Below are 18100 nucleotides of genomic sequence, written 5' to 3'. Positions count from 1 at the left end.
GAAACTGAGACCTGGGGAAGAGAATGGCATGGGAAATCATTGACCTGGACAAGCAACAGAGAAACAAATAAAAAAGTGAAACAATACTGGCTTTCACCAAATTCATGAACTCAACCAAGCAACCAATCCTGGGCTGTTTAACAACTGAGCATCCCTCTTGAGAAGGGCAGACCAATGTTCGTCCCACAGATGCAGAGAACCATGGCTTGCCCATTGATGATTCAATCCTTATGGTAGTTGGGGAAATAGATCAATGATTGAAGGAAGATGCTCCATTTTGGTTTTCTCTACTAAGGAAAATGCCCTTTAGATTGGGAAGAGATTGAGCTCTAACAGGCAACTTCCAGGTGAGAATGAATAAATGAATGAATGAAAAAGTATTTATTAAACATTGACTATATGTCAAGAGCTATAATAAACCCTAGAAATAAAAATACAAATGGGAGACAGTCCCTGCTCTCAAGAAGCTCCCATTCCAATGAGGAAAGACAATATCTGCAAGTGATTTCAGCTTCCCGCCAGAGGGAACATCCTTGTGATTCTTAGGAGGCAGCAGTAAAGTGAAGATCAAACTCCTTCTTCCATGGCATCGTCACCGATAAAATATCAACGGTTTCTACATCGAGCATTTGGTCAGACCAAGGACAGTGGTAGCCAGAACTTTGTGTTTTAAGTCTTCGGGAGCTATGGCTGCTGAGGTGGGGACAGCCAGTGCGTGAGTGGGAGGGCTGCTACATCTGTAGAGACAATTGACAGATTGCATCTCCACAAGGATCACTTTCCTGGAAGATGTCTGAGTAAGAAGAAGGGCAGAATAAAAATGGTAAATGAGGAATCAAAAGGCAAATTAAGTGACAAGAGAAAGCAGTTGCCTTCAGCTTGGGGCAAGTAACTCAGGGGTCTATGCTTGGCTCTAGGTCCTTTAACACTTATATTAGTGCCCTGGATCAAGGGAACAATATCATCCTTCTTAAATTTGCAGGCCCAAAGTTGGGGTATTCAGTAATGGAATTAGGATGACCAAGTAGCCTGACTGGGTAAAAATTAAATGAATTAAATGAATTAATTAATATAAAGTCTTATACAAAGGTGAAAAAAATCAATTGTACACATACAGATTGAGAGTGCCATGGCTGGTTTCAGTGAAGAAGTCAAGGGGTCAGACACATCAAGAGTTAATAGGATAACAGGAAAGGCAAGAAAGCTGGTTAATTATAGATTCCATTGACTGCAGCAAAATGCCTTGATTGAATGCCTTATGTGGGAGGTGGCCCTGTAGGTGAGGCCTAATATCCAAAGAAGGAAGGGAGAGGCAGCTAGGTGGTACGGTGTTTAGAGCACCCAACCCTGAAGTCAAGAATACCTGAGTTCAAATCTTGTCTCAGATACTTAACACTTCCTAGCTGTGTGACCCTGGGCAAGTCACTTAACCCCAATTGTCTCAGCAAAAAGGAAAAAAAAAAAAAGAAAGAAGGAAGGGGGATTTCAGGTGTTAGGGCACAGTGTAAATGAAAGCCCAGAGGCCTAAGGGAGCAAAGAACATGCCCTTCTTTCTTCCTATCATACTTGAATGCTGTATCATCTTGTAGAATAGACAATTACATGCTGGAGTAGAAGTCAGTGGTTAGAATGAGGAAGGGTTTAGAAATCATGGAACCTCTATCTCTCAGATCTGTGGAGAAGGAAGGAATTTGTGACCAAAGAACTAGAGTATATTATGAAATGCAAAATGGATAATTTGGATTATATTAAGTAAAAGAGTTTTTGGACAAATAATACCAATGCAGACAAGGTTAGAAAGGAAGCAGTAAATTGGGAAAAAAATTTACATCTAAGGGTTCTCATAAAGGCCTCATTTCTAAAATACAGAGAGAATTGACTCCAATTTGTAAGAATTCAAGCCATTCTCCAAATGATAAATGGTCAAAGTATATGAACAATTTTCAGATGAAGAAATTAAAATCATTTCTAGTCATATGAAAAAATGCTCTAAATCACTATTGGTCAGAGAAATTAAGACAAATTTTAGGTCCCATTACACTTCTCTCAGATTGGCTAAAATGACAGGAAAAGATAATGATGAATGTCTGAGGGGATGTGGGAAAACTGGGACACTAATACATTGTTGGTGGAGTTGTGAACTGATCCAGCCATTCTGGAGAGCAACTTGGAACTATACCCAAAGGGCTATCAAACTGTGCATACCCTTTGACTCAGCAGCTTCTCTAGTGGGCCTGTATCCCAAAGAAATCTTAAAAAGGGAAAAGGACCCACATGTTCAAAAATGTATGTAGCAGTCCTTTTTGTAGTGGCAAAGAGGTGGAAATTGAGTGAATGCTCATCAGCTGGAGAATGGCAGAATACGTTATGGTATATGAATGCTATGGAATATTATTGTTCTATAAGAAATGATCAGCAGAATGATTTCAGAGAGACCTGGAGAGACTTACAGGAACTGATGCTGAGTGAAATGAGCAGGACCAGGAGATCATTGTACATGGTAACAACAAGACTATACAGGGACTAGATGCAGAAGAGGCTCATTGTAAAGACTGAAAGAAAGAGCTTTCTTTTTCTTCCCCAGGGTAAAAGACAGCAGAGACTTTGGCCATTTGTGGGAAGGGACTTGGACCCAGGATTTAGTTTGTTTTTCTGCTCAAGATCTTTGTGAATGAATAGGAGATAGCATAGCAGTCGGAAGTGACAGCCTACTAGCTCTGAAGTCAAATGAATTATGAGACTTTGGAAATTTAAAGGTTCTTTTTAGTCCTAAATCGGGGATCCTGTGCCTTGCCTCATCTTCTGGCTTCCTAATTGCTGTTTGGACCATGATCTGACTAGGGGAAAGGAGAGAGTGCTTCAGATCCCACTGTTTAATTTTTATTTAAGTTGTTATTTAATTCTGGGTCAATTATTTAATTTCTCTGAGCCTCACCTTATGCATATGTGAAGTGGGAGTAATAATACTTTATTTACCTTACAGGGTTGTGGTAAAGGGCCAGGAAGATTCTGTGTGTAATTTTTTTTTATAAGCCATAAAATACATGTTGTTGATTAAGGGAAAGAATAGAGTGATGGAAAACTAAAAGATATCAAGAAATTCATTTCTGAAAAGAACCTGAGCAGCTCCCTGTTGCCTCCAGGTTAAAATATCAAGTCTGCATTTGGCACTTAAAGCTCTCCATGGCTGATTGAGTACCTTGCCCAGGACTCTGCCTGCTCTATCTGGGCTAGCTCCACTGTCCTCCTGGTCTCTGAACTCTGAATCCATCTCATCCCTCATCCTGGGCATGTGCCTCCCTCATCCTTATTTCCCAGAATTCCTTGCTTCCTTCAAGGCTTTCTCTTGGGCCACCTTTCACTTGGTGCTCTTCTATCCTCTAATTACTACACATTAATATATCTATTTCCATTTTTTTGTCTAACTAGTAGATTATAAGCTTTTGGAAGGCAAGAATTCTTTTATTGGGGCAAAGTGACACCATAGTGCCTAGAGCGTTTGATCTCAAATCGGGAAGATCCGAATTCAAATTCAGGTTCAGACAAGTATTCACTGTGTGACCCTCTCTACTTCTTTACTACTCTGCGCTTTAGTTTTTCAACTGTAAAGAGGGGACAATAACAGCACCTACCTTCCAGGGTGGTTGTGAGGATCACATATGTGGCACAATGCCACAGTGGGCACTATATAAGCATTCTCAACTTCCCCTTCCCCTATTTGCTATTTCTGGCATCTGACATAGTATTATGCACATAGCAAGTGCTAAATAAATGTTTACTAGACTATATTGAGTTGGAATCTTTTTTTGAAACTAAACTTTTGTTGAAACTCTAATAAATAAATCCCAATCGTTCCCATATATACTTCTCTTTTCACCCCTGTCTCTTTTAACCCACCCCCACATGTAATGAGCCTTCCCTTGTACCATGGAAACCAACAAACCTATATCAATCATGGTTAGGAGAGTATCTCATAATCCCCCCACACCCCAAGAAAAGGAAGGAGGTATGTTTCCTAATATTTTCTCCAGAAGAGTGTGGCCATCCCAATTATACGACATCTGGTTTTGTTTGAATATTCATTTTGTTTCTGTTACTGCAGTCACTGTGTACAGGATTTTGTGGAAATGAGAAAAATCTGGTGAGTTTATCCAATTAAAAAGGCAGATTTTTGTTGCTGCTCTTGGTATGAGGCCTCTTTTGATGTATTCTGAGTTGGGCTGGATCCTGCAAATGTCCTACAATTTGTCTTGAAATGTTATTCTATATTTGACTTTTTAAAATTGTTGGATAATTTCTCATTGCAAATGACACACAGCTGGAGGTGGGGAGGTTGATGGTGCTGCAGAGGATTCAGGCCTTTCACTTTGAAATGCTTTGGGCTCATTTCCTTTCTCTCTTCTCCTCATTTTCAGGCTCCAAATGTTTCCATCACTGATATCATCCTGTGCCACATTGTGTGAAATAACTCATAGGAGTTCAATGCAAGATCATTTCAAATGTCACACCTAGAATCCTTTCCTTCCTTATCTTTGTCTCTGGGGATCCCCAGCCTTCTCCAGAGCTCCAATCAGTCTGGTTTCCTTTTTCCCACCCTCTGATAATCCTTATTTACTTTGTCTTCAGTGTCTTGCATTTGCCTATTTGTGTGTATAAAATCTTCTCCATTAGACTGAGGGCTTGGAAGGTTTTGCTCTTCTTTCTCTCCTCAGTGCTTAGCACAATGTCTTGCATGTGCTAGATGCTTAGTAAATGCTTGTTGACTGGAGTTGACTCAGGGCAGGCCCTAGTTGCTATACTATTAATCATCCTGTTCCCAGGATTGGAATACCCATTTCTTCTGTTGAGATCATCCCTGTGTGGGCTGCCCACTGCTCTGTCTGGCTGCCTCTTGTTATTCACAAGGCATTTCACCTCAAGTTTCGATAAGGATAGGTCTCCAAGGCACCGAAGCCTCCGGACCTGCTGGGCTACCCAGAACAGAGCAGCCCTTGGGCAGCTTTGCAGGAGGGAACCAGAAGAGACCTGCCTTTGAATCCAACCTTAATGGCTTATTGCTTAGCACTCACTAGGTCCTTGAAATCTCACTTGCTTCAGTTGTCAAATGGGTATGATAAGGCCTGGAATATTGATTTCACAGAGATTTTGAGAAGAGCCAATGAAACCATGTATTTGTGAGGGGCTTTGGGGAATTATAAAGTGCCTTCTGGACAGCTGGATGGGGCAGTGGTTAGAGTGATGGGCGAGTTATTTACCTCAGTTTCCTCATCTGTAAAATGAGCTGGAAAGGGAAATGACAAACCAGCATGGGATCTTTGCCAAGAAAACCCCAAAGGGGATCACAAAGAGTTAGACATGACTGGAAATGGCTGAGCGATAATGAAAGTGCTTTCTGGATGGTGGCTACTTTCTGCCAGTGAGTGAAGCAGGAAGGAATCAGCCATTCTATAAAGAAACAACTTCAGTTTTGCAGATGACAGAGTTGAGGCCAGGAGGTGAAGTACCTTAAGAGGCAGCTCTTCTCAGGCAGGATTTGAACTCTCATCTTTCTGATTCTAGCTGCCACGCTCCATCTTGCATGTTGGTCCTTACAGCTGGGACTGTCCTGATGTTGAAGCTGAGCGTCAGAGAGATGATGGCATTTGCCCAAAGCCACCCCATCCCCTGCTCTTTCCAGGACCATGCGAGTGCAGAACATGGTCTCTTCCCTTTCTACGAGGGTGGCCAAGGGACTTTACTTCTGTGACCTCTGGTGTGGCTTGGCTGCACAGAGAGTGAGCACTGGACACAGACGAGATCTTGGAGATCCTCCAGATCTGAGCAGGTGGCTGCAGCTACTGTGATCTTAGGCCCAGTCAAGGAAGCTGAGCTGCCCCCCTGGACCAATGGCCAAACTATCAGCCCCATGCTTCTGTTCCATAGGATCTGGATTCTTTTTCAGATTTCCTTTGAGAAGGACCCCGAGTTCTCTTCCATGTAAAGTGGATATTGTTTAAAGTCTCACCTGACACTAAATTTCTGCTCCTCTGTTCTTTGTATTTAAACACCCTCATTGTAAAGATATCATGAGGACATCTCTAGGGCTGTTGGGAATTTGCACCCAAAGGATTTTACAAGGGGAAACTGCCTGTATTATGGGGATTGCACAGCATCCCAGCACCAGAAGGGGGCACCCCACATTAACCTACAATGAGACATTTCCAGAAGTCCCAGACCTAGAACTGCCCCCTTCCTCTTGTTAATCTTTGGACAAATCTGGGTCAGGATTAGCTTCCCCCTTTATGGATCTCAGGAATTTTACTTCTAAAATAAGGGCACTGGAAAATTGGAGGCTATTGTTTAAAGAGCTTTTCTGGAGAGTGCCAGAGACCAAGTTAAGAGTCCTTCAAATTAGTTTAATGTATAAATCAGGACTAATTTCAAACCCCATTTCTGCAACTAACTACTTATGTCATTTTAGGCAAGACACTGAACTCCTCCTCTGCACCGAAGTTTCCTCACCTCTAAAATGGGACCGAGAACACTTGTAGAACCTACCTTGCCGGGTGTGACTTTGAGCAAGTCAATTTCTTCAAAGGTAAAATGAGTGGGTTGGACCAGAAGGGTGACTTCCAAGGTCATTTCTATTTGGAAATCTATGAATCTGTGAACTGGGACACAGAGAAAGGGTAGGAGATGTTCCTGCATGTGCGTCCTGAGCCTCAGCATCCTTTGTCCACCAGATGCTTTGCTGTTCTGCCAAGAATCGGCAAAAAGTCCAGCCTAACCTGGTAGACCAGTACTCTCTAATCCTACACACTCCCCTGTCTTTGATTGTAAGAAATAGAATGATTTATGTGTGCTCATGGAACAGAAATCACCCCTAGAAAGCAAAGGACACAGAGAAAAAGAAAGCTGAATCAGAGAGAGAGAGAGAGAGAGAGAGAGAGAGAGAGAGAGAGAGAGAGAGAGAGAGAGAGAGAGAGGCAACAGCACATCTGGTCTCTCCTTCCTGGTGATAAAGACCAGCTTTTCTTTGATTAATGACTCTATTTCGACCTTTCTAGCTTTGCTCACTCTTGGCTGTCAGTCTGAGTTAAAGATTCAGGGTTTCAGTGCCAAACAAACATTTTTTTCCCTCAGTAAGAACCACCGTATTGTCCCCATTTAGCAGTTTGGGATGTTCCATGGGGCTGCCTTTTTCTTGTCTCTCTAGTCCCAGATCTTCTCTCTGACTTTCTTGGTGAGGAAGGAAGGGAGGGACTTACAAAGTAGGGGCTGGACCTAGAACCCTGCAGACCTGAATGTGCATGATGCTAGCCAAGTCCCTGAGATTCAGTTTCTTCATCTGTAAAATGGGGATAATGTTAGCCTCCTTGCCAGCGTGATTAAGAGAATCTAGTGGGATTGTGTGTTTAATAAACTATGCAATTCTCATGGTGATGTGGAAATGTCAGCCATCTGTTTCTTATTCCCAAGATGCTGCAGGGAGAATATCATTTTCCTTTCTTTTTTTCTGCCTCTGAAGTAAGCCCCTTTTGAGACTTATACAGGACTTTTCTTCTAGTCTCTACAGGGAACTATAGAGCTGAATCTTGATATAATAATAATAATAATATGTATAAAGAGATATATAATAATAAATTATCAGATATAAAACCTGATCTTCAATAATTAAGGAAAGAGAAAGGCCAGTCAGACACCACAAAGTCTCTAAATCCTATTTTAGTGCATAGTGCTGGTTGCCAGTCCATATTAGAGAAGCTGAGTCTAGATAAGTCACTTATCCTGCCTGAGCCTTAATTTCTCCATCTGTCGGATGAGGAGGCTAGACTAGATAGCCTCTGTCATCTCTACTAGGACCAATGTGACCCTGGCAAGTTTTCCTCATCTGTAAAATGAGAAGTTTGGTTGACTGGCTTCTCACCTCTGGATCCCTTCCAGCCCTAACTAAGTCTTTGATCCCCCTTACTATGGACCTTAGGGAAGCCACTTTTGTCCTTTGAACTGCAATCCTCTCATTTATAAGACAAAGGTTGGACTCCATAGCCTCTTCCCCTTTGGGATTTATGATTCTCTGATCGTTCTTAGCTGAGAATTATCTTGGCTGATGTCACTGGAGTCCAGGTCCAAGTCCTCTCCTTCAGGTTTTATTCCCAGAGTTTATCTTTATCAATCTCTGCCTTAGATTTCTGTTCTTTTACCCCAGGGGACTGGCCATTAATCCAGGATTATCTGTTTAGATAAAGAATACAGGGAAAGCCTGCCTCAAGGCTCCCTCTCATTGTCCTCTTTGTTTCTAAGGCAGCAAAATTAAGTTCTGGCCATTTCCTGATCCAATAAAGAATTAGAGAAAGTTCCCGCTGAAAGGGATTGCAGAATGTGTGTGGCTCAGAAGGTTCTCCCTTCAAAGAAAGGCTTCTTCCAGGACTGCTATGGAAAGATACTTTGCACTACTTCACATGCATAATGGGCATCATATTGCTTGCTTTCTCAATGGATGGGAGAGTAAGGAAGAGAATTTGGAACTCAAAAAATACTAAAAATAAAGAAAAGCAAGCACTTTTTCATCCTCTTCAGAGAGCACACTAGTTACTCCCTCCCTGGTGCCATTTTGAGCCAGATAGAGGAGATCTGTAGAAGCAACATTTGGTGCCCAAATGGAAGGAAACTTGGATTTGACATTAGAAAACCTGATTTCACATTGGCCTCTGGAAACTTGGCCTTTGTGACTGTTGGCAAAGTCACCAAACTGTCTTTCTGAGCCTCAGTTTCCTCATATATAAAGTTTTAAAATTGTTATCTCTCAATCTACAATCCTATGAGTTATCAGAAGAATACAGTCCTACCTGATGGCCAGGTAAAACTCCCAGCCGATCCTCCTCACTATCCTGGAAATGTTCCTCTGGATGCTCTTCAGTAAGTCAGTTTCCTTCTTCAAAGGTGGTTTGTTCTTCTCTTCACTGTTTATAATCACCCCCATTTGTGCTTATGCCCTCCCCCCCAGCTTTTTAAAGGGATCCCCATTATATGGAAAGATCAGCAGCACAGTATTTAGGGATGAATCAAACAGCAGGCCAGAGGAAGTTTGGGAGACGCTATGACCCTGTGGCTTGGGCAGTCCTCCATGTCCCTTCCTAAACATTCTCCTGAATCTACACTGAGCCAAGGCAGCAAAGTTGTCAGTGAAGCTGCTAGGGTCCTCAGGTGAATGGGACCCCTTCATGTCCAAACAGCTCCACTGAACACTAGTATTGCTCACTTATCCCTCATTATTATCCCTCTTTTATTATCTAGTTTGGATCATTTGACACATTCTTCCTTCACTTACCTGATAGTGTGGCTCACTTGAGCCCTGACAGAACCAGCTCATGGCAAGAAGGAAGATTTGCAGTGAAAGGACCTGGATTCAAGCATTTACTCTCCTCTCTAGGTCTCAATTCCCCTTTGGGGAAAGGACAAAGCTCAGAAATGAGAAATCCATACCTGATTGCTTTATGAGATTCAATTTGCCAGATTGTTATTGAGTGTTAGCAGATTTGGGAGTTTCTGAGAATTTGTGTGTGTGTGTGTGGAGAATCTGGGGAATAGTCCAGTCAACATTTCTAATGGAAAGGGAGGGGTGGCCAAGGCAAGATCTTGATTACATTAGTCTTGGTGCTTTGGGGGAGGCCTGTGACTCTACCCTGTCCCCCAAAGTTCATGACTTGTGACAAAAGAGATATGAGAAAAGAATGGACATGTCTCTGCCACAGGAAAACAGCTAAAGGAATGGAAAGGTTGGAAGGTATTTAGCTTGAAGAAGAGGAGATTCTGGAAAAACATGATGGCTGTCCTCAAGTGTGTGAAGGGACGGAAGATCCAGAGTCATAATCCTAGGTCTGGAAGGGACCTAAGAGCCCATAGAAGCAACAAATGGGGAAACTGAAGCCCAGACTGAGCAGATTGGAACCCAGGTCTTCTTACTTCTGGGTACTGTGGGCCACACTGATAAGGAAACAGCCCAGAACAATGGGAGGAAGTAGCATGTGTTGGTCCAGATCTGTGACTTCATCAGTAAAAGAAAGAAAGATGTGATAGCAGAAGGCTTTCTCCTAAGGCAGGGGGGCACCTTCCTGGCAGTTGCAGAAACTGGCCTGGGACTGCCAGGTTATGTCAGAAGCAAGACTTGATTCCCAATCATTGGAAGTTGCATAAATATGGACTGTATGAAATATGGAATAAATATGGAAAACTTTCCAATACCCATAAAAACTGCCCCAAGGATGGCTGTTTTTGCATTTATTATCTCATTTGCAAAGTTTTTTGCATTTATTATCTCATTTGATTCTCTAACAAGCCTGTGATGAGGGTAGAAGGACTTGCCACACTGGAAGAGCCTAAGTTTATGAGTCTTATGAGTCGTAAGCCAACTGGATAGGGATTCTTTCCTGGGTGTGGTAATGGCGATGATAAAATTCTCAAGGGCAAGGACAGTTTCATGTAATTTCAGCACTTAACAATGCCTACCTCATAATAGGTGCTTAATAATTGCTCCAGAGGACACATCTGATAGCTAATAAATGTTTGTTGAATAAGTGTCTGAGGGCCTTCAGCCAGATGAAATATAGATCACAAGATCACAGATTTCTTCTGGAAGGAATCCCAGAAGTCATCTAGTCAAATGCCACCTCACACTCCATTTTACAGATAAGGGGAGTGAGGAGCACCTTAGGTTAGATGATTTTCCAAGGTCCCTTAACTAGATATCTATGCCCCTTGGCAAAAATACTTCAGGTGGCAGTGGGGGGCTATGGGGATGGAGATGGAAATTTACGATTGTGTTTAGAAATGAGGGATTTCCTATTTTGTTGTCTGGGGTGAAGGACACTTGGAACTGGACAGAATCTAAGAAGGGAGAAGGGAGGATGTGGATTGCTGTCCAGAAGATCAGGAAGAAGCTGCCTTGGCTTCCTCTCTTGCTCTGGGAGCGTCCCTGACACAGCTGTTCAGAGTAGGAGGAGGTCTCGTGTGGTGACAAAGGTGACCATGAAATGGGACTCATTTGAATTCTGCCTCTGTCATGTGGTCCCTAGGGCACAAATCACTGCCAATCTCTGGCTGTCCAGTTTTCTGAACTAAAAAATAAAGGGCTTCAGGTCCCCTCTGAGTCTTACTGGAACCATTGCAGGCTTAGTAGGGTCTCCTAAGGGACTCAGCTACTTGTGTGTGTGAACGAGGAGGAAGGGGAGGAAAAGGAGGAAGGGGAGGAAGAGGGAAAAGAAGAAAAGGGAAAAGGAGGAAGGAAGAAGTTAAAAAAGGGAAGGGGAGGGGAAGAGGAGGAGAGAATTGAGGAAGGAGGAAGAGGAGGGAGAGAAGAAAGGAGGAGATAAAAGAAGGGGAGGAAGAGGAGAAGGAGGAGGGGGAGGAAGAGGAGAAGGAGGAGGAGGAGGAAGAGGAGTCATCTGCTGTCCACAATTCTATCTAAACAGAACCAGGGTCCACCTAAACATAGAAGGAAAACCATTGTCCCCCAGAAGCAGCATCAGCATCAGCACAGGAAGCTGTGCAAGCTCTCTCCTTGAAACCATAGCATGTCTTCATTCCTTCCTGATTACAGCCATCTTGGGGCCTGTGGGTGAGGTGGAGCAGGTATGCACCCATTGGAGGTTGTCCCTGTCCTCTGCAGCCAAGAGCCAGGGGAAGGGTGATCCTCGCAGGAGGAATTCGATATGGGCTGCCTTGGGGGCAGGCTGTATTCCCATTGCCAGATGTGGAGCTGGCACATAGTAGGTGCTTTGCAAACAGGTGAATGAATGACAAAATAAAGAGAAACCTCACAAAAGCTCCTGGCTTGTCTAAACAAGTCTCTCACTTTGGTTCCAATCATCCACACACCATGGTGGCTACTGGTGGTTTGAGTTTGGCCAAGAAGGCTTTCTTAGGAGGAGAAATTCTAGGGCTTAGTGTTTGGATGGAACAAACACTGATTAAGTGCCTATCGTGTGAGGCAGCCAGGTGTGAGCTGGACCTGGAGGAAGGAAGATCTATAATTGAGTCCTAACTTTAACATTTACCAGCTGTGTGACAACGGACAAGTCACTGGAGCCTCAGGCAATCCTCTAAGTATGGAGTCATGGATGAAGTGGCAATCTGCATTGGCGAAGGGAGTTTCCATATGTAATAATAATCATAGTCATAAAAATAATAATAACGTGTCAACATAGAAGCATCTGACAAGTGACATGGTTGAGTCATATGGGTTTGTTTGTTGACAGAGAGACATTTATGGTAGCAATGTAAGATCGGCTCGTTGATACTGTGACCCACAGAAAAGTCATTCTTAGAGACTTTCAGACTTATTGACAGATGCAGAATTTTCAATAAAACAGGAAAAAGGGGCAGCTAGGTGGCGCAGTGGGTAGAGCACCAGCTCTGAAGTCAGGAAGACCTGAGTTCAAATGTGACCTCAGACATTTAACAATTCCTAGCTGTGTGACCCTGGGCAAGTCACTTAATTCCAACTGCCTTAGCAAAAAAATAATAAAATAAAATAAAATGGGAGAACTAGATCTTTATCACCACAGGTGGAAAAAAAAGTCAGCCTTGACTGAATAGCTAAAAAGACTGACTTTAGAGACTGAATTCTGAATCCAGAACTCATGATCCTTCACGAATTGACAACCTATTCCCAGACTATAAATCCAAGCCCCAAATATACTCGAGAATCCAACGAATAGTGAAACATTATCACTGACAGGTCTTCACTGAGACGGCATCATTGTCTCGGACAGGTTGCTACTGACAACCACCTGGATATGATGCTGATCCATAAAATATTTGAGAACAATAATTGAGAGATAGAACATCTCAAAACCGAAGGAAAAATCCCACACTTTGGTCACTCCGAGCTGTCCAAGGAGGTTTTCAGTGTCTCTACAGAGAGTGAGCTTCCTTCTGGAAACTCTTTTCCCATTACAATGATTGTGTCCACCTGAAAAACAATTCATGGAACTTTGTTTCCATCTGAAGAACAACAAGAGAGTAATTGTATCTTCCTGAATTGTAGTTCACTGAATATTAAAGTGATTGTATCCACTTGAGTTGTTTAGTTAAATACAAAAAAGTAAGCTTGTAATCTGGACCTGGACCATTTCCATCTAAACTCTGTCAACAAGATGAAATGAATAACGCTGGTGAAAAAACAACTACATGTTGCTATGGCAACAACAATCAATGGACAAGTGTTTATTTAGTACCTAAAGTGTAGCAGGTATTCTGTTAGGTGCAGAGAAGGAAACACCCTCAAGAGTTTGCATTCTATTAGGGGGAAATAATAGGTGTATATATATGTATATTCATATTTATGAAAAATATTAGTTATGGTTATTAATGATAATTTTATACTTATGTTGACTATATACCGTAATTGTATATTTATGTTGACTGTCTTGACATAAATATAAAATTATCATTAATAACCATAATTTTATACTTATGTTGACTATATACTATAATTGTATATTTATGTTGAATGTGTTTTGACATAAATGTAAAATTATCATTAATAACCATAGCTAAGATTCCCATAATGCCGACTTTGTGCCAGGTACCCTGCTAAGTGCCTTACAAATATACCTCATTTGATCCTCCTCACAATTCTTGAGGTAGGTGCTATTATTATCACTCTCAATTTAGAGATGAGGAAACTGAGGCAAACCAAAGATAAGTAGTTTGTCTGGGTTGCACAAGTAGGAAGTATCTGAGACATACAAATTGTTAAATACAAGGGAATCCTTCAAAATTTACAAGGGATTTCTTCCCAATGGGCTTGTGGAAGAGGACGTACAAGTTATCTTTTAGGGGAGTGTTATAGGGACAAAGGAGAAAGACAGATAAAGTCCTAGAGGAACATCTGAGTAGGATGTGAGTGCCAGTCATTAATGAATGAATGTTTACTAAGACTCTGCAACAGACTGGGCACTGTCCTTGGGATGCAAAGATAACCCCAATAAGCCCTGTCTTTTGGGGACTTAAATTTCACTGGGCTAGCCCTGTGACCTGAGTTCCTCCTCCTTCTTTTTTTTTTTTTTGATAGCCCCCTTTTTATTATAGCTTATTAGTTACAAAACATATGCATGGACAATTTTCCTTTGCAAAACTTTCTGTTGCAAAATTTCCCTTCCTTCCCCCCCACCCCCTCTCCTAGATGGCAGATAGTCCAATACATGTTAAAATATATGTTAAATCCAATATACGTGTACATACAGTAATCTTGCTGCACAAGAAACATCGGATCTAGAAAGAAAACAAACCTGAGAAGAAAAATAAAGAAGCAAGCAAACAAAAACACAAAGAGTGAAAATGCTATGTTGTGGCCCACACTCAGTTCTCACAGTCTCTCGCTGGATGTAGATGGCTCTCTTCATTACTGGATAATTGGAACTGGTCTGAATCAATTCATTGAAGAGAGTCACGTCCAGCAGAATTGATCATTGTTTAATCTTCTTGTTAAAGTGTATAATGACCTCCTGGTTCTGCTCATTTCCTCAGCATCAGCTCATGGTGAGTCTCTCTCTAGAGGCCTCTCCAGGCCTCTCTGAAATCATCCTGCTGATCGTTTCTTACAGGACAGTAATATTCCATAGCATTCATATACCCTAACTCATTCAGCCATTCTCCAATTGAAGTGTATCCACTCACTTTCTAGTTCCTTGCCACAATAAAAAAGGCTGCCACAAACAGTTTGCACACATGGGTCCCTTTCCCTCCTTTAAGATCTCTTTGGGATATAAGTCCGGTAGCAACGCTGCTGAATCAAAGGGTATACACAGTTTGAAAACTTTTTGAGCATAGTTCCAAACCGCTCTCCAGAATGTTGGATCCATTCACAATTCCACCAACAATGTACTAGTGTCCCAGTTTTCCCACAACCCCTCCAACATTCATCATTATCTTTTCCTGTCATCTTAGCCAATCTAAGAAGGTGTGTAATGGTATTTACCTGAGTCCCTTCTTGGAGTGACAAATATGCCCCAGTTCTGCCAGCCTTGGGAAGAGAATTGAGGTATGCAGAGTCCTGGCTCCTGGGGGATTCAGAGAAGACTTCCTGGAGGAGGTGGCCTCAGGGCTGGCACTGGAAGAAAGATGAAAATTCTGACAGGTGGAGGTGAGTACATTGGGGCACCCTCCAATCTTGGGGAATGACTTGTTGGAGTATGGGACTGCAGAAGGTGGAGTGCTGAGTCCAATTTGTCCCCAAAATAGTATTTATAAAAAGGAAACAAGGCTAGAAACATAGATGGAAACCAAATGATGGAGGAGTCCAATGGTCTCTTGTACCTCATTTCTGTTTGGGAGAGGATGGAGAGGGGGTGAGGGCTGGAGAAGTGTCTAGTCCTCCATCCTGACCCTGCTATTTGAAAGGATATGAGGCCCAGAGAAGCTAAATAAGTCACATGGGCATGAATAATAGAATTGGGATTCGAATCCAGGTCCTTTGATTGGACCTTCAGTGTGCTTTTTGCTGCTCCTTGGAGCCTTACTGTTCTTGTTTATACTGTTCATATTTGCAGTAGTGCTATTCCATCACGTATTCACATGCAGTGTCCACTCTTCTGCTCTTCTGCAGTTGATGATCTTAGAGGGTCAGGCAATAAGCATTTTTAAGTACCTACTATGTTCCAAGTTCTAGAGAATTGCTTGAGGAATAGAATTTCTTGGCTGGGGTCCCACAGTCCATGTGATCTTGTTGACTCCAAGATGGGTCTTCTCTCGTGGCCACATTTCTATTTATTCACCTGCTCACCAGCACCTGCCCATTTAGCCTGTTTAAAGTTTGTAGTGAATGTACTCCTGAAGGAGTTGGGCCCAGTCCTTCTTCCTTCTCCATGCTGGAAGGGATTATGCTCATGGCCTAGTTCACATGCTGGGCTATGCCCTCGCCCATGGCTTGTAAAAGGTGAAAGGTGGACAGAAGAAACAGAGCAAAAGTTGAACAGAGAACAGGCTGAGTTTTCAAAAGCAGAACTGGTGCCTTCACACCTTTTGATTGGACCATGGTCATTGGGGGACACTGCATTGGACTGAGATAAGCACCTACAAGGCAGTCAGAGGCAAGGAGCAGTGGGACCTTCCCCACTCCCTCTTCCCTACCTCACACCCTCCTCCCCACCTCACACCCCCAAATAGTAGAGGGTGTGTACATCTCCTGGACTCCAATTGGGTATGGGTGTGGAAAACGTCTTCTTTAATCCCTTTAAGGATAGAAGATGAAAATGTATCCTTTAAGCTTCACAGAGAGAGGGAGAAAACCCTCCTGTGGGAGCCAGACAGTGCAAAGAACTCCCCACTCTATTTTAAGATGGTACAAGTAGTTGTTCAGGCACAAGGCCACCAGCAGGCTGTCAGTGAACACCAGGAATAGACTGTGGAGTCAGAAGGGTGTGGCTGCATCCTCACCTGTTACCCTGTTATGGGCCAGAACTCTGAACTTGAAACAAGGAGCTAGGTCAGTGGAATTGAGAAGACAATGGTTATCCAGTTTAGTATGGTTTGGTATGGTTGATTTAATCTTACAACAAATAATGGTTTCCTAGTGATATAATGATTGGTTTATATGTGGCCCTGAGAGCCACAGGGGAGAAGCTTTCAGGGGCCAGAGAAGACAGGCGGGAGCTCAAGCTTTCGGAACCAAGGACAGACATTCATTCGATCTTCAGTCAGGCCACTGGTGGCAGGCTCTCTTCCTGCATTTCTCCACTGAGACCAAGGCCGGTTTGAAAGGCTGTCCAGAAAGCTGCCCAGCCCCAGGAAGGAGATAATAAAGAATCTGGACTATAAGAAAACTAAGCAGGTCCCAAGAAAGGAGACAAGACTTGGAAAGAGATACTAAAGGATTTGGACTTTAGCCCCTGGCTATATTTGTGGTGATTCCTGAACTGAAATGAAGGTTGCTCCCAGAGACCCCAAGAAAAACTCAACAGAGAACATTACATTACCCAAATGAGGTTTTAACATCCCCAGAGGAAAATGGCAGTTCACAGCTTGAATTGTTTCTTTCAGTAGTGATGAAGTTCAGGTAAATGTATGTTTTAAATAGCTCACACATTAAAGTTTCAAAGTCCCAGTGACTGAATGATTTTGGTCAAGGAACTTCTCCTTTCTGGCCTTACTTTTCCTTATTTATAAAATGGGCAGGAGGGTTAGACTTTCTCTTCTATTTAAGCTTGAATCCTATGAACCTTCTTTCTCTTTCTCCCTCTCTCCCTCTTTCTGTCTCTGTCTCTATCTCTGTCTCTCTGTTTCTGTTTCTGTGTCTCTCTCTGTCTCTGTCTCCCTCTGTCTTTGTCTCTCCCTTTATACCATATTGGCAAAATGAACATCATGAAAATACATAATGGTTTAAGGACCACTGGAGTATCAGCCCAAGGAATTAGAATTAAAGTTCCACTTACCATCCCTGTCAGCACATCCCACCCTCTCAGAGGTTCTGCTTCCTCTCCTGTAAAGTGATCATTTGTAGGAGATGTTCACTTTTTTGAGACCAGATTTTCTAAGATTCATTTTAAATCTCAATGTAATTTAATTTTAAAAGGTTACAAAGAAAAAACAAGCTAAATTCAGGCACCCGAGCAATGTCAAGGGAAGGTGAGAATGAGCCCATAACTCTTGGTGGAGCTTTCTGGAATGTACTGGGGACATGTGAACAAATGTCAGGCAAAACCTTGATCAAATTGCTCTCCATCTAAAGGGAGAGGGAGGATGAAGGGAGAGAATTTGGAACTCAAAATTTTAGAAAATGAATGTTGCTTATTGGATTGTTGCTGCCTGGGGGAGGGGATGGGGAAGGGAGGGAGAGGAATTGGGGGCATGGGGTTTTGGGGGCTGAATATTGAAACTGTCTTAGTATACATTTTAAAGATAAAAAGCTATAATTTAAAAAAATAAAAACTTTGCATCAATTAAAATGAAAAAAAAAAGAAAATGAATGATAAAAATTGTTTTGCATGTAATTGGGGGAAAAACCCCAAATCAAAAATAACTGACCAGCCCAGTGGCTATAACTGACAGCATATATACCATTTCACTTCTGTAGTCCCCCCACCTCTCAACTGAGAGGGCAGAAAATGTGTTTCATCAA

The sequence above is a fragment of the Sarcophilus harrisii genome, chromosome 2 (assembly GCF_902635505.1).
Source record: "Sarcophilus harrisii chromosome 2, mSarHar1.11, whole genome shotgun sequence".
Lineage (NCBI taxonomy): Eukaryota > Metazoa > Chordata > Mammalia > Dasyuromorphia > Dasyuridae > Sarcophilus > Sarcophilus harrisii.
Note: the sequence above shows the minus strand (reverse complement) of the source record.